This window comes from Schistocerca gregaria, chromosome 11 (assembly GCF_023897955.1).
Source record: "Schistocerca gregaria isolate iqSchGreg1 chromosome 11, iqSchGreg1.2, whole genome shotgun sequence".
NCBI lineage: Eukaryota > Metazoa > Arthropoda > Insecta > Orthoptera > Acrididae > Schistocerca > Schistocerca gregaria.
Genome location: NC_064930.1, coordinates 75,764,690 through 75,780,248, shown reverse-complemented (window position 1 = coordinate 75,780,248; position 15,559 = coordinate 75,764,690). Strand labels below are relative to the sequence as shown.

Below are 15,559 nucleotides of genomic sequence, written 5' to 3'. Positions count from 1 at the left end.
GGGGGGAGGGAAGGGGGGAGGGAGGATTTATGAAATTAAAGTAATGCTGGTGTAATACAATGTGGGAAATGGTAGATACCTGACATTCAAAACATTTAGTAAACATTTGTGATCACACCTTATATCGCATAATGCATTTAATATAACTCTCAGGTTTTCTCAGTGAGACTGATTAATATTTAGCTTCCGAGTGTTCAGCCAAGTTGTTGTTCCCATTTTCTGCGCAAAATTTTGACGACTGATCCAGCCATCTTTTTCAGGTGCTGTGAGGTTTGCTACTGTGTGTAATCGCTGCCTCGACTCCGGCCAGTCTGTGAGTTACTGTCGGGCTCAAGCCACTATTTATAGCCACGTTGAAACTCCATTTTATGCTCTTTCATTTTGCAGAGCACACACTGATACTCCACGAAATGCAAATTCCCTCAGCATTTTCCATCTCTGACAGACGGGGAACTTGGCGAGCTTTTAATAAATTGCGTAACGGACACCGAGCGTTATTTGAATTGAAACCCCAATCCCTGTTTATCAGGCTTTCTGGCATCTGTATTTTGATATACTCCTTAGTTATACTGTCGCAGACTCTTGGCATTTGCTTCACGATACTGTTTTGTTTCAAAGACAACCACATTTAACATTACTTTGTTATTTCTCCCATTAAGTTTTATGAAAGGTAACTTTGAATAAATTGTCCAACACAATTAATCTTGAAATGGATTGTTATTCATTTCAGATGACAGTAGATATAACTCGTGATTAATGTGGGTGACATCCAACAAAACAATAAGATAAGATCAAATAGACATTATTTCTTTCATCTACACAAAAAACCAAAGGTATTGTTGGTTTATTACTAATTATAAATTTATTATTCTACTTCTCTGGGTCTTTTGTCTCTGCTTACATACAGGCTGTCAACAATTAAAGTTGCACTTTCAAAATGCTGTAGAAAGGGATCTACAGCTCAGGATGACAGCAAATTTGAACAGCATATTATTGACACATGGAGAAATGCCATGGAACAAAAAAACTTAAATGAAAATTTGACCTACGGATGACACTGAAAGCATTACAATACGCACACCAACAGCCGTGCGGCACACGGCTGTCCCTCAGTTTGTGTCCAAAATGGCCAACACGACTCTCTGTGAAGGATCGCAGGCTGCTGGTAAAGCTCTTTTACGACAATGGTGACTATGTGCCAGTAGCCCTCCAGGATACGAAAAAAGTCACTGGTCTAATGTCTACCCAAGGTTGCTTCATCAGGAAAGAGGGAAGGAGAGGGAAAGACGAAAGGATGTGGGTTTTAAGGGAGAGGGTAAGGAGTCATTCCAATCCCAGGAGCAGAGAGACTTACCTTGGGGGGAAAAAAGGATAGGTATACACTCGCGCGCGCTCACACACACACACACACACACACACACACACACACACACACACTCACATCCATCCGCACATATACAGACACAGGCAGACATGTGTAAATTCAAAGAGGTTGGGCAGAGATGTCAGTCGAGGCGGAAGTACTGAGGCAAAGATGTTGTCGAATGACGGGTGATGTACGAGGGGCGGCAACTTGAAATTAGCGGAGGTTGAGGCCTTGTGGGTAACAGAAGAGAGAATATATTGAAGGACAAGTTCCCATATCCTGAGTTCTGATAGGTCGGTGTCAGTGGGAAGTATCCAGACAACCTGGACGGTGTAACACTGTGCATAGATGTGCTGGCCGTGCACCGAGGCACGTTTAGACACAGGGTGATCCCCATTGCCGACAAACACTGTCTGCCTGTGTCCGTTCGTGCGAATGGACATTTTGTTGCTGGTCATTCCCACATAGAATGCATCACAGTGTAGGCAGGTCAGTTGGTAAATCACGTGGGTGCTTTCACACGTGGCCCTGCCTTTGATCGTGTACACCTTCTGGGTTACAGGACTGGAGTAGGTGGTGGTGGGAGGGTGCATAGGACAGGTTTTACACTGGGGGCGGTTACAAGGGTAGGAGCCAGACGGTAGGGAAGGTGGTTTTGGGATTTCATTGGGATGAACTAAGAGGTTACGAAGGTTAGGTGGACGGTGGAAAGACACTCTTGGTGGAGTGGGGAGGATTTCGTGTAGGATGGATCTCATTTCAGGGCAAGATTTGAGGAAGTCGTATCGCTGCTGGAGAGCCACATTCAGAGTCTGATCCAGTCCCGGGAAGTATCCCGTCACAAGTGGGGCACTTCTTTTGGGGTTCTCCTGTGGGAGGTTCTGGGTTTGAGGGGATGAGGAAGTGGCTCTGGTTGACAGGTTCTTTTAAAGAGCAATATGGCAGGAGGAAGAAAGCAGTCATCTGAAGTCTTTTGTAAATGCGGCCACGGCATTGTAGGAGGGGTCGAGCGGTGGTGTGGAAATGAGCAGTGCACGGAGAACTGTCCGAACACTAGACGTGCCTGCCAGCACGATTCATGAAATGCTGCGAAACATCCTGCATTGCTATCCGTACAAAATGCTTCCTGCTGACGGACCAGCAAGATGAACATTTGCTCTGGAATTTCTTGCTCGCACGGAAATGGACACTGAATGAGGATCGAACATTCTGTGAACAAACGAAGCTCATTTCGATTTTCGAGAACATATCAGTACACAGAATTGCAGAATATGGCTAACAGAAACATATTAACTGGTTCCACTTCATTCCAGAAAGGTGACTGCAGTGCAGATTGACGTATTTTTCTGAGGAGACGAGTCCTGCAAGTCCCGTTATTTGTACAGTCATTGTGAAATGCTACGAGTGTCTTTTGCGCAGCAACGTCATTCTGACCCTTGACCGGCTGGATATGTGGGTAGTGTCATTTTTATGTAAAGGGTTATCTGGAAGATGATGTGTTCATTGCTCCAATTACAAATGTAGCTGAACTGAAGGCATAGATTGCGCAACACATTCTGAACTTGACCCCTGACACACACTGATGTGTTGTGGCACCTGCCGTTTCTCGATTTCAACTTGTGGCACAAAACAGTGGACGGCATACTGAAAATGTCTTGTGCCAGCCTCATGGCAGGGTGAAGCCATTGTCTTTTTCTGTTTTATGGTTCCAGTACAATTAAAAATTAATTTTTCCCATCCAATGTGGTACAGCCTTGCCACGGTGGATTGGCTTACCTAACTAACGTTGCCTCAACTGTTGACTGTCAAACTTTTGGAGCCGTGCACACTAAACAACACAGACGGTGTAATATTTAACTTAAACCGTAGCCGTCACATTGCAATTCATCTGTCATTTGTAGCCCACACCATTTATGTCAAGATGCTTACAGTGCCGTCCATTGGTAAAATTTTCATTAAATCTTTTTGTTCCATGACGTTTCTCACAGCTTCAATAGTATGCAGTTCAAATTTGATGTCATTTTGAGCAGCAGTTCCTCCTTTAGAGCGTTTGGAAACTCGAACTTTAATTATTGACAACCCATACTTTTCACCATGGCACGGCAACAAAATGAGACTATCTCGTGTTCTTGTATTTGGGGTTCTCCTAAAAAAAATAAAAAAATAATGTTATACGGCAATGCTTTCCCATGGGTCGAACACATCTGTGACCATTCATGCTGCCCCTCTCTGTATATATTCAATATCCCCTGATAGTATTAACAGATAACAGTCAATCCAACACACTTGACCAATATTCTACGATGGGTCATAGAAATATTTTGTAAGCGACTCTCATTTAAAGACAGGTGTATTTTCCCAGCTTTCTGCCAATGCACTGAACACTACTACATGCTTTACCTACAACTGAGGTTATGTCATCATGCCATTTCTTATCCCTACAGTTTGTTAGACCCAGGCATTTGTATAAGTTAATGGATTTCAAGTGCAACAGTTTTAGTTGGAAGCTGTCTTAAGATAACAAGAGGAATACTGAAATGATAGTGTAATTTGGCTGTTGTAAAGTGCACATACACTATGTGATAAAAGGTATCTAGACACCTGGCTGAAAATGACTTATAAGTTTGTCGCACCCTCCATCGTAATGCTGGAATTCAATATAGCCCACCCTTAGCCTTGAAGAAGCTCCCACTCTCACAGGCATACATTCAATCAGGTGCTGGAAGGTTTCTTGCAGAATGGCAGCCAATTCTTCACGGAGTGCTGCACTGAGGAGAGGTATCGATGTCAGTCGGTGAGGCCTGGGACGAAGTCGGCGTTCCAAAACATCCCAAAGGTGTTCTGTAGGATTCAGGTCAGGACTCTGTGCAGGCCAGTCCATTACAGGGATGTTATTGTCGTGCAACCACTGCACCACAGGCCGTGCATTACGAAGAGGTGTTTGATTGTGTTGAAAGGTGCAGTCGCCATCTCCGAACTGCTCTTTGACAGTGGGAAGCAAGAAGGTGCTTAAAACATCAATGTAGGCCTGTGCTGTAATAGTGACACACAAAACAACAAGGGGTGTAAGCCCCCTCCACGAGAAACAGGACCACACCATAACACCACCGCCTCCGAATTTTACTTTTGGCACTACACACACTGGCAGATGATGTTTACCAGGGATCCGGCATACCCACACCCTGCCATTGGATCACCATGTTGTGTACCATGATTCATCACTCCGCAACATTTTTCTACTGTTCAATTGTCCAATCTTTATGCTCCTTCAACCAAGCAGGCATGATTTGGCATTTACCAGCGTGATGTGTGGTTCATGAGCAGCTGCTCAACTGTGACGGTCTGTATAGATGTCTGCCTATTACACATTACGACCCTCTTCAAGTGTCGGCAGTCTCTGTCAGTCAACAGACGAGGTCGGCATGTACGCTTTTGTGCTGTACGTGTCCCTTCATGTTTCCACTTCACCATACCATTGGAAACAGTGGACCTATGTATGTTTAGGAGTGTGGAAACCTCACATACAGACATATGACACAAGTGACACCTAATCACTTTACACGTTCAAAGTCGGTGAGTTCCGCACAGCGTCCCATTCTGCTCTGTCATGATCTCTAATGACTACTGAGGTCACTGATATGGAGTACCTGGCAGTAGGTGGCAGCACAATGCACTTATCTGAAAAACATATGTTTTTGAGGATGTATGGATACTTTGGATCACACAATGTATGTGTTTCAACTACTTAACAGAGAAAGGCTTATTTAAAGCACTAAAGCTTGTTTTATTTACAGTCACTTATACAAAGCAGTTACAGGTATTGCACATTGTTACACAATTTTACAGATTTTGTAACATTACTAATAAATATTGCAGAAAACAGGTAAACTGGTAATATAAAAACAAAACTGCCAGCACATTTTTCTTACGTACAAAAAGTTAAGCAGATATATAACCTACAAGTATACAAATCTATCACACCATATCACAATACAAGTGTAGTTTATGTACAGGTGTGGAGAGAGCTCTCCACCACTAATGTCACCACACTGGTCATGGAATGCTAATCTCAGAAGCTTAGTACACAATAAAAAACAGTAATGTAGCACACAATGTAATTGTAATCACAGTTTACCATTGCAGTGGCAGGAAGAAGGCAACTAGCCTAAAAGCCAGGCCGAGCTAACAAATTCTCACATTCACTTCTTTACTCTTGTCGACAAGAAACAGAATTTAAAAGTATTTCGAGTGGCTCAAAAATGAGGTAACAGAGAAGGTATAGTGCTCAGGGTGAAATCTTGCCACGAACCATAATATTGTGGTGGAATGCGTTATAAGAAATTAACCGTGACAAACTTTGGTTTGTATTGGGGGGAGGGGGCAGTCATAATATAATACCTCGCACTTTCTCTCTCTCTCCTACAAACTGTATTCCCCTTAAACATCCTTTTACACCTCTGGGTTAACAATTACTCGATCAGCTCGCAAATGCCACCACTGTAGTGTTGTTCAAAATGCCCGACACAGACCGAATGTTGAAAAGGCATATTGTGATAGGATTCACTACTACTACTACTACTACTACAAAAAAAAAAAAAAAAAAAAAAAAAAAAAAAAAAAAAAAAATAATTAATAATGGCCAGTTACACCTGTAAAGATTGCAGAGTGTTTATGGAGGCTTAGCAGGGGATGTGTGTACCGTTATGGACTTTTACGAGGGAACTGTTATTTGTCACAGCAAAACAGTACAGTCATTCATACAGCTAAGTGACTGCCAACAGTATGCATGCTAATTGTCAGGTAAAAAAAGTTGAATTACGCTCTCTTTTTCTGATAATACAGGAGATAAGATGTCAATAAGTGATATCTAGAGAGATACGAATGTTTATGCATGATGAATGGCTGCAATTTTGAGGCGAGATTCAAAAGAGATCTATTGTATATTACAAGGCAGAATTTATTCAACAATCACACAGGTAAGGATATCTTGATTTTTTTTCCTTGAACACAGAAAAACTTTTAATTACATGAAGGTGTTTTAACTGCACACTGAGGTCAGCCATTTTGTAAACACCACTGTGGCAGTATTTGTGAACTGATACAGTATTCACTCACCGTTAGGTTCACAAAAAGGTTGAAGGAATTGGGACAAATTTTAAACGTGCATATAGTTTTATTATTTACTTCGAGAGACAGAAAAAAATAATTGTTACTTTCCGACTGGCCCTCTGGTCTTAACATAATGGAAAATCTAGTAAGTGAAGGAAACTATTTATCAAATGCAGTCTAAATTATTAAGCCACAGGATTATTATTATTATTATTATTATTATTATTATTATTATTATTATTATTATTATTATTACATGTAAGTGCCGTCACCAGTCTCTTTCAGAATACTGATGTATTATGCCTTTGATCATTGCTCAGACAAATCGTCATTACATTGGAATTTATAATCCTTTACATTGCTTTTTAAAGGTAGTCACACTTGGTATTAAAATAACTGTACCATTTTACTTAACAGAAAAAGGTATGGCTGGAGCTGCAGTTAGCATAGATTCACCACTTAAATGGCTCGATATCTAATGTATCGAGTGCACCAATGTTAGTGATGAAAACGACCTACGGAATGTAATGCAATAAAATGGAGAAATTGATCTATGGACTGTGGTCAGAGCTACGACTAGGTGATGTAAGGATGGTTACAGAAGAATGAAAAAGATTTCATGAGAAGAGAATGAGAGGAATCACAGTCCCTCCTCCCAAATCAACAATTCCTTATTCACATTAAAAACATCTCAATTCATTTCTAGCCTGACATTACTTGCAAATTTGTAGAGAGGCAGGCAACTGGAAGAAGGAAAAAAAGGAGCAGATTTGTTCCATGTAATAGCTATAAATTGTCTTAATTTATTAATTTATTGTCATCTGCAGTTAAGTAAATGAAGAACAGAACTGTGCAAAAATTGGCCTGATATTAAGTTGAATTACCCTTGTAACTGAAGAGTTTCAAAACTGGATGTTTAATGGATATAAGACTATTGCATTCCAAAAAGTACAGTGCGATTCGTACACAGTGGCACACTCTTTATGACACTGTGCAGAGTGACTTAACATTTTTGAAGCCACGGTCCATTTTAAAATCCTGAATGAATGCATACATGTCAGTGACATATTTACACTTCAAGGACTGACCATAACAGCATATTTAAAAAATAATTGATCAGTTTGATGAGAAAATTGTGGATGTGCAAGCATCAATTGTTTTCATAACTTTTAGCTCACAAAATCAGCCTGATACCTTCTTCCTGCCACTGGCAGTTATTTATTCTGTTGGCTGCAAATTAATATATTGGAGAGTACTGAGAATTAACATTTATCACAGAATGACAAACCTCCTGTCCACCCGATGTACAAATAAATTTACTATCACATGTACTTTTTCCTTCATTTAACACACTATTCATATTTTATTTACACCTTTTTATAAGAAAAAAATAACACGTCATGTCTGTATATATCAGTTCAGTGACAAATATGCTAAAACAATGCTGCAACATACTGCACAACAATCTTATATAATATCATTTGTGAATGCTGCCACAAAATCACAGTAGTTAAGAAGCAAACAAAAGTGTAACAGCAAATGATCCAACTACTCGACAGTGGAACCACGCAAAGGCATCTCTTATCACAACCGCAACAGTAGAAGCACCTGGGCAAAGAATTACATTTGCCAAACTGCTCCACATAACGTGCTTACATCAAAATATCATATTTACTTTCTCCTATACAGCTTGTGCAAAGCCGGTTTTTACTCTCGTGAGGAACTCTCAGTTTCAAATTTCAGATGTGGGGAAAATGAAGTTGCATATTTCCTGTCTCTTTCTGCACTGCTGTACTAACAAGACTAGACACATCATTCACACATGCTTGTACATTAAACATAAATGATACAGAGATAATTGTCTGCTATGCTCACATAGCCCCTTGCTATGGTCTACTGTATAACACACAAATAGAAGGAATTAATCACTCAGTTTATATCCTCATCTCAATGTAAAACAGAAAACTATGAAATAAATATAAAAATTATTTGTCAAACAGACAACTAGTCAAATTGCGGGTAAAATATGATGCAAAGTAGAAAAAACACACACGTACACACACAACTACTAGCTGAAGTTTTCACTCTTGAATTATCTATCTTCTTTAGAGGAGGAAACTTCATAAAAAGTGTGTCAGCAATATAGGGCAAAATACTTTAAAGTTTGGTGATGACACTGAAATTATGTCAGAGGTGGAAACCGGCTTGAAAGGCCACATAAATGGAATGTGTGGTGTCTTGAATTGGCAGATATAAGATGAAAACCAACAGAGGTAAAATGACAGTGATGGACTGCAGTCAAATTAAATTAGGTGATGCTGATTGATTGAAGTAGATTAGGAAGTCAGACACTAACAGTGGCAGACAAGCTTCACTATTTGAACAGAAAAATTTACTGATGACACCAAAAATACAGCAAATATAAAATGCAAACTGTCTATAGCAAGAAAAACTTTCCTGAAAAAGAAAACTAACACTACATGTGGTCGACTTTCTCTGATGTATGTATAGAGGAACATACAATTGTAAAGCTAGAATCTGGAAATATCACACGAGTCCTGTATTTCACGGATACTTTTTTTTTTTTTTTTTTTTTTTTTTTTTTTGTATTTATATGATGCTGTGAGGGAATGGAAATAATGGAATATGAAATTACTAAATAGGACAGTTTCAAAGGAAAAAAATTTATCGAGACATTTTTCTTTGCTGACAATCAGATTCTAGTTGCAGAGAATGAAGCTGAGTTACCGAAAGCATTATATGAGCTATATAAAATAACAAAGTGACACAATTTAAGCACATCGACAAATAAAATGAGTCCGTGGCTTGTAATCCTTAAGATGTTAATTTGTTCTAGAGAACAAAACTGCTGAACGAGTTAACGCCTTCAGTTTCTCAGGCTGTGACATTTGTGATTAATGAAACTGTGGAGAAGAGTGAGTTATGGGGTGGATTGTTAGGAGCACTGAGCAATAGTTCATATGAAGGGAAGTGTGGGGATTATAAACTGTAGAGGGTGGCCGATGATTCATTACAATAGGCAGGTTCAAATGGATTTAGGCTACAGCAGTTACGGAGAGACGGAGAGGCTTGCACCGATAGACAAGTGCCGTGAACAAACCAGTCACTGCACTGTAAACCACCACCACCACTACCAACAACAACAGTTGAACCAACATCCTTCCCTGAAACCCAGATCTCTTTCTTGTGTGTGGAATGCTCATAATTCCCCTTCCCTATCTCATTCCTCCCCCCATCACTTCCCCCACAATCTTAAACCTACTCACATTTCTCTTTACACTTCAAATTCGCAAAGGAAAGGAACACGTGAAAACTGTAAGAAAGCAGTCATCTTTACTATTTATGCGTCTATCGTCCACTTATCTATTCAGTTATCAGGTGAGTGGTCATTTCACCCTTTTATTCGTTGCTTACAAAATAACAATCTGAAACACAAAGAAGAAGATGGGAAAGGTTTACAAGCATATTACTGGAAACACTGCCAATGCTAACGCAGTCATAAAGGTAAGATCCCAGGTTCAAATCCAAATCTGTCTTGTGGTGTTCAAAACATTACACACACCGATAAAGAGGCAAAAATTCGTTTCATTTAAAGATTGCATCACGACCAACTTATATTCCTCACAGTCATCAAACAAAAGGCTGCTACAAAATTTCACAAGTTATATGGAGCTCGTAATGACATGGGGTGTCAGATGAACAAAATACATACAAACATCTATAGCACGAACTTCAGACTAATTCACAACAATGGGGAAGCAAACTTCCTTGTGCTGGATAACATCACATATTGCACAGTATGAAATATCACATTACAAAACACTTGTTGCACAACAAAATTGCACTTTACAGGCAGAAGCAATAAATACATTTTTAGAGTAATCAGATGTTTGCACGAGAAACTTGACATTCACATTTACAGATTCTATTGTTGGTGTTACTGGTAAATACTGAAATCCTGTAAACTGTGTTACATATCTATACAATCACATAACATATAAATTACACTTCACATTATCGGGTATTAAATATGGCCACAACTACAATAAATGCATTGTTACTTTATAGTGCTACAATTTTATAAACCATTATGTTAGCATTTTCTTGTGCCTGGAGATGCCACATCTGTAACTGTAAAGAGTCAAACTATATCGCAGTTTATTACACAGTGAATATGCAATATTATAGATTATTACAGCCTTTATATAATTATAGACATGTGTACTTGTGTATTTATACATAATTTTAGTACTATAATAGATCTTATCACAATAATATTGAGTACACAAACAGTTCTTTCTTCATTCTCATTACTGACTAGACCATACATAATGGAATCTGTGAACTTGGCTTTTAAATTCAACATATTTCACTTACTTCACATTAGACAATATTGCAGAAAAATTCCACATGTGAGGCAGTCATTCACCTCACATGTACCAATGAATTGCAGTCGAAACATTTCCTCAGGACAGAGATATTCGTGTATGCTGGAATGATAGTATTCAACACAATATGACATTCTCTTAAACTCTCAATAATAATATAAACAAAAATAAAAAATAACAGCCACAAGTTGACAGACTTTCATTTTCTTATTTCTGTGGTAACAATTTCTTAACAGTAATAAACAATGATGATGACTGTAATAAACAGTAGCAAAAAAAAGGTATAAAAATTCCAAAAGACAACATAGTTAAAAAACAAAATTGTTACTTGTATAATAAAAGCAGATAAGTCACTTTAACTCTTATGATGGCACTTTGTGATTGACAAACATTCTCCCTGTGAACTAAATAGCTGAAGATTTGAATATTATTATTTTTATAATATAGCAACACCATTAACAACAGAATGACAATATAAACAGCAACAAAAAACATCTTACTACATTTAAAGATAGCAATAATCAAAATAAAAGTAAAGTATAAAGTGTAACAAATTTGATCAATTCTCTGTGGTATTTCTTAACTGGAGGACAATAAATTAAATTTTTTGTTGTTGTATCCCTTTCTTGCTGTATTCCCACATTGATAGGACTTACAAGGATGAGTAAATGAGTTTATAACTTTAAAAAAGTAATAAAAACTGATAATGCTAGATAACATACGAATGGAATCCTGCAATCAGTTGTATGGCACAAAAAAATTATGTAATTCATTGCATAGCATCAGTAAATGGGCCAACTACACACTACAATTAAGTTATCCCTTTCTACACAAATTTATTGTGAGTATAGAATAACTATTGCACATACCAGTCTTGTTAAGGAGAAAATTCAACTCTTGAGCAACAAAAATCTCAAATGAAACAGAAGAGAAAACAGTGAGGCCACAGTCTACGATGTAAACAAAGAACAGTTTTAGCTTTCTTTCTCCTTACTACTTCAATAACACCCTGAGAGACAGTTAATAACTGACTGTATATATGTTCAAATTGATGACACTGTTTCAGTATTGTATTAAAATTAATGAATTTTGAGCACTGTCAAATAATACAAAAACTTAATGTCACTCACAAAGTCTTAAGAGCATCACCTTAATACATTCAGACAATGTACTTACAAATACTGCCTCCATTCTTTGCTTTAAGTCTGTCACAAAGTTATTTTCATTTGTTGGGAAGTGCTGGGGAGTTTATCTACAGGGACTGTAGTTTCTTACGCAGATTAAGTGCACCCTCTCGTATTGACTTCAGATGTATTAGGTCATACTGTCAATACTGCTGCCACAAAAATGTGCTTAGTCTAAGACAGCAAGGGAATATTTTATTGCAATTAATGTTATTTATTTATTGAACTATCACAATATTCAACATCATCATATTTGACATAAAAGAAGAAAATATGATCAAAGACAGCATTTGTATGTACATTACTAGCAATGATAAAATGCATAGTTCTGTACATTTCTTATATTTCTGGTGGTGCGTGCACAGTACTAAACCAAGTACCAAGTGGAAACAAGAGTTATGAGAACAATCATGCATTAACAACTGCTCAAACATTAAAAGTACATCTAAAAATTTAAATTTGCTAATTAAAAGTGGTTCACATGCTCGTATTAAAAGAGACAGACTGATAATATCAGAGGGTATTTCACACTGTCACTGTTCTTTGGAGACTGAATTCAATGGCAATACTCTGCATTTAACATTTCAATATTTACTAAAATTTTCTGTTACCAGTCACTGTCCACAATAATTATGTTTTGCAAAACACTGACAATTTCACTGAATACTCATGGTATGCATGAAAAGGGAACTTTGTCACTGAATTAGATCTCCCTGCTGGAAAAATCAGCAAGTATTATAATAGCAGTTCTGTGAAATGTAAAGTAGCTACAAGGAAGTAGAAATAATATGATATAAAACAAGCAAACAGATAGTTAATTAGGAAAAAATCATATACCAAAACAATACAACTGTTTATAAAATTTGAAGTGATCATCATCAATATTGAGCTTCCAGGACCAAAGTCCTCTTCTTAAGGAGCTATAAAGGATGGACAGAAAAGAGTAATGAAACTGAAGTTGTTTGGCACTGGAAATAAGATCAAAAGCAACACAGAATGTATCTAATGTGCGGCTAAAACTGGTTCAGGTAGTGGGAGGAGGGGGGAAGATGAGGAAGGAAGGAGGTAAGAGGAAGAAAAAGAAAGGTAGAGATGGGAGAATGACAAGGGTAGAGATGGGAGAATGACAATGGTACAGATGAAAGAATGACAAGGGTAGAGATGAAAGAATGACAAGGGTACAGATGAAAGAATGGCAAGGGTAGAGAAGAAAGAATGGCAAGGGTAGAGAAGAAAGAATGGCAAGGGTAGAGAAGAAAGAATGGCAAGGGTAGAGAAGAAAGAATGGCAAGGGTAGAGAAGAAAGAATGGCAAGGGTAGAGAAGAAAGAATGTCAAGGGTAGAGATGAAAGAATGACAAGGGTAGAGATGAAAAAATGACAAGAGCAGAGATGGAAGAATAAGAAGGGTAGAGATGGAAGAATAACCAGAGTAGAGATCAGAGAATAAACAGGGAAGAGAAGGCAGAATAAGAAGGGTAGAGATGAGACAGCAGAGGGAAGAAAGAGGGGGGGATGGAAGTGGGGAGGAGAGGGATGGAAAAGTGGAGGAAGAGAAAGTAGAGGAAGAGAGAGTCGAGGAAAGAATAAAAAGAGAGGGAGAGAAGATAGAGGGGAAGGAAATATAGGACAGAAGTATAGGCTAGGCGGACAATACAAACAAATACTGTCATTATCTTCATAGCCAGATTGTTTATATGCTCCTTTCTTACCTAATTACGTCTCCTTCTCCAGCTTTCTGTAACACTTTGCTTTTACGTGTCTCAACTTCTGTCTCTAACCCCTTTAGTATTCTTTAACTTCCAAATAGCTTCTCTGGTTTTTGTATACTGGCACTGTGATGCCATTATACTCATCATGCAGCTACTTCCTGTCAATCTGAGTGACTCAGTCACCACCCCGTACCACATCTATAACTGTTGTTTTCTGTTAGTAATTTGTGAAGAATGAAAGTTTAGCATGCAAGTTCAAGTCTAATGTCTCATTTTAAACATCTATTGAGGGACCTCTTGTAACATTTACCTCTCCCATGTACACCTCTCACTTCTGTTACGTGAAAATCAAAATTTCATAAGTGGCAGAAACTGTGCTTTAATGAAAAATATCAAACACAGGAGGTGTTTATGTTTCAGAACAAGAGAGTGCTTTCTCATGATAAAGATGGTGCATGTGTGAAGGAGTAACATGGAATGGCCATTTCTGGAACTTCAGAAATCGGTTAATTTATATAAAACTTGTCAGAAGAGGGCAAAAATGTGCAAAACAAACAGTTAGCAATGCTGTTTGAATTCTGAAATATAACTATCACAAAGCTATCTTTAAACACCAATTCTGACCCCAACCTTTATGAGTTTCTTTATAATTTGTCGTATTTTACTCGACCTGGTCAAATGTATTGGACCCCTGTAAAAGTAGACTCTGGTTCGAGAAGCTCAGACTGATGGGACATACATATTTTAGTCCAGTCAGTAGCACGGACTCTGGTTTGCACTGCTTTGAGAATGGCTCGTAACAATTATGTACAGTACTTTTGATGAATTTTACATACACGATTAATTCTAGTTAATTCATGCATATAGTTACTAACAATGATAATAGGATAACAGTAGGAAACGAGCACAGAGTGTCTAAATAAGAATTTTAACATGAGAGAAAGAAACAGCAGATTTTGAGATATCTTATATACAGAGCAGAAGACAAGACGTCACAGATAAGGCTCTTGCTAGTATTGTAGTATACCCTTTTCCTTTTAGGATTACCGATTTTGTTGGCTGCAGAGTTGTTTTCCTGCTAACTGGCATAGCACTACTGATACGTGGTCAGAAGAGAAGAGGCAAATCTCAGGAACTGTAGCGAAAAAGGTTAGGAATGCGATCAGAAGAGCTGGGGAGTGGCTGAGGCCCAGTTTTTGGCAGACACTCCCGCTTGTCAACCGTGTGTTCCGCACCGCACCGCACCTGTCCACATTACAGAGAGACACCCTTCTAATGCCCAGCATTCATCCTGTAACAAATACACAACATTAGTTGAAGGAAAAATCTGACAGTAATAAATTCAGACTGCGGGGACAGAAAATATGCAGTACTGCAAGGCATATGTTTGGGTTCACTGCTAAAATCAAGTTATATAAATAATCTTGTAACGGCATTGGAGGAGAGGTCTGAAATTGAAATGTTTGCTCCTGGTACACACATCCTAATAAACGACCCACACACATCAATACCCGATACAACCCAGATAATAGCCGAACCTACTTATAACACACAAGTGTGTAAGGGACCACATGTTGTGCTCACCCATGGTCATCTCGTAGACCACTGTTTAAGCAGTTACTTAAACTTAGTGTAAATAATGCATCAAAGTTGGGGCAGGACAATGATGTCTATAATTGTAATACACTGCTTGAAAATTGCTACGGAGCAACTAGACACTTGCTAAGGAACATCTGTCAATTGCTACAGACCAATCAGGAACACTCTACTAGCGATAGTA

The 15,559-nt window shown here is 38.3% G+C and overlaps 1 protein-coding gene across 1 annotated transcript in view; it reads right to left on the bottom strand.

Moving 5' to 3' along the window:
• Window positions 1-14,980: 14,980 nt before the first annotated feature.
• Window positions 14,981-15,559, bottom strand: part of LOC126295344 (pleckstrin homology domain-containing family M member 2) — a 260,206-nt gene continuing 259,627 nt past the window's right edge. Inside the window, exon 19 of the mRNA XM_049987814.1 lies at window positions 14,981-15,070. The gene's annotated coding sequence lies outside the window, so the exon portion shown is untranslated. The remainder of the gene's footprint in view (window positions 15,071-15,559) is intronic.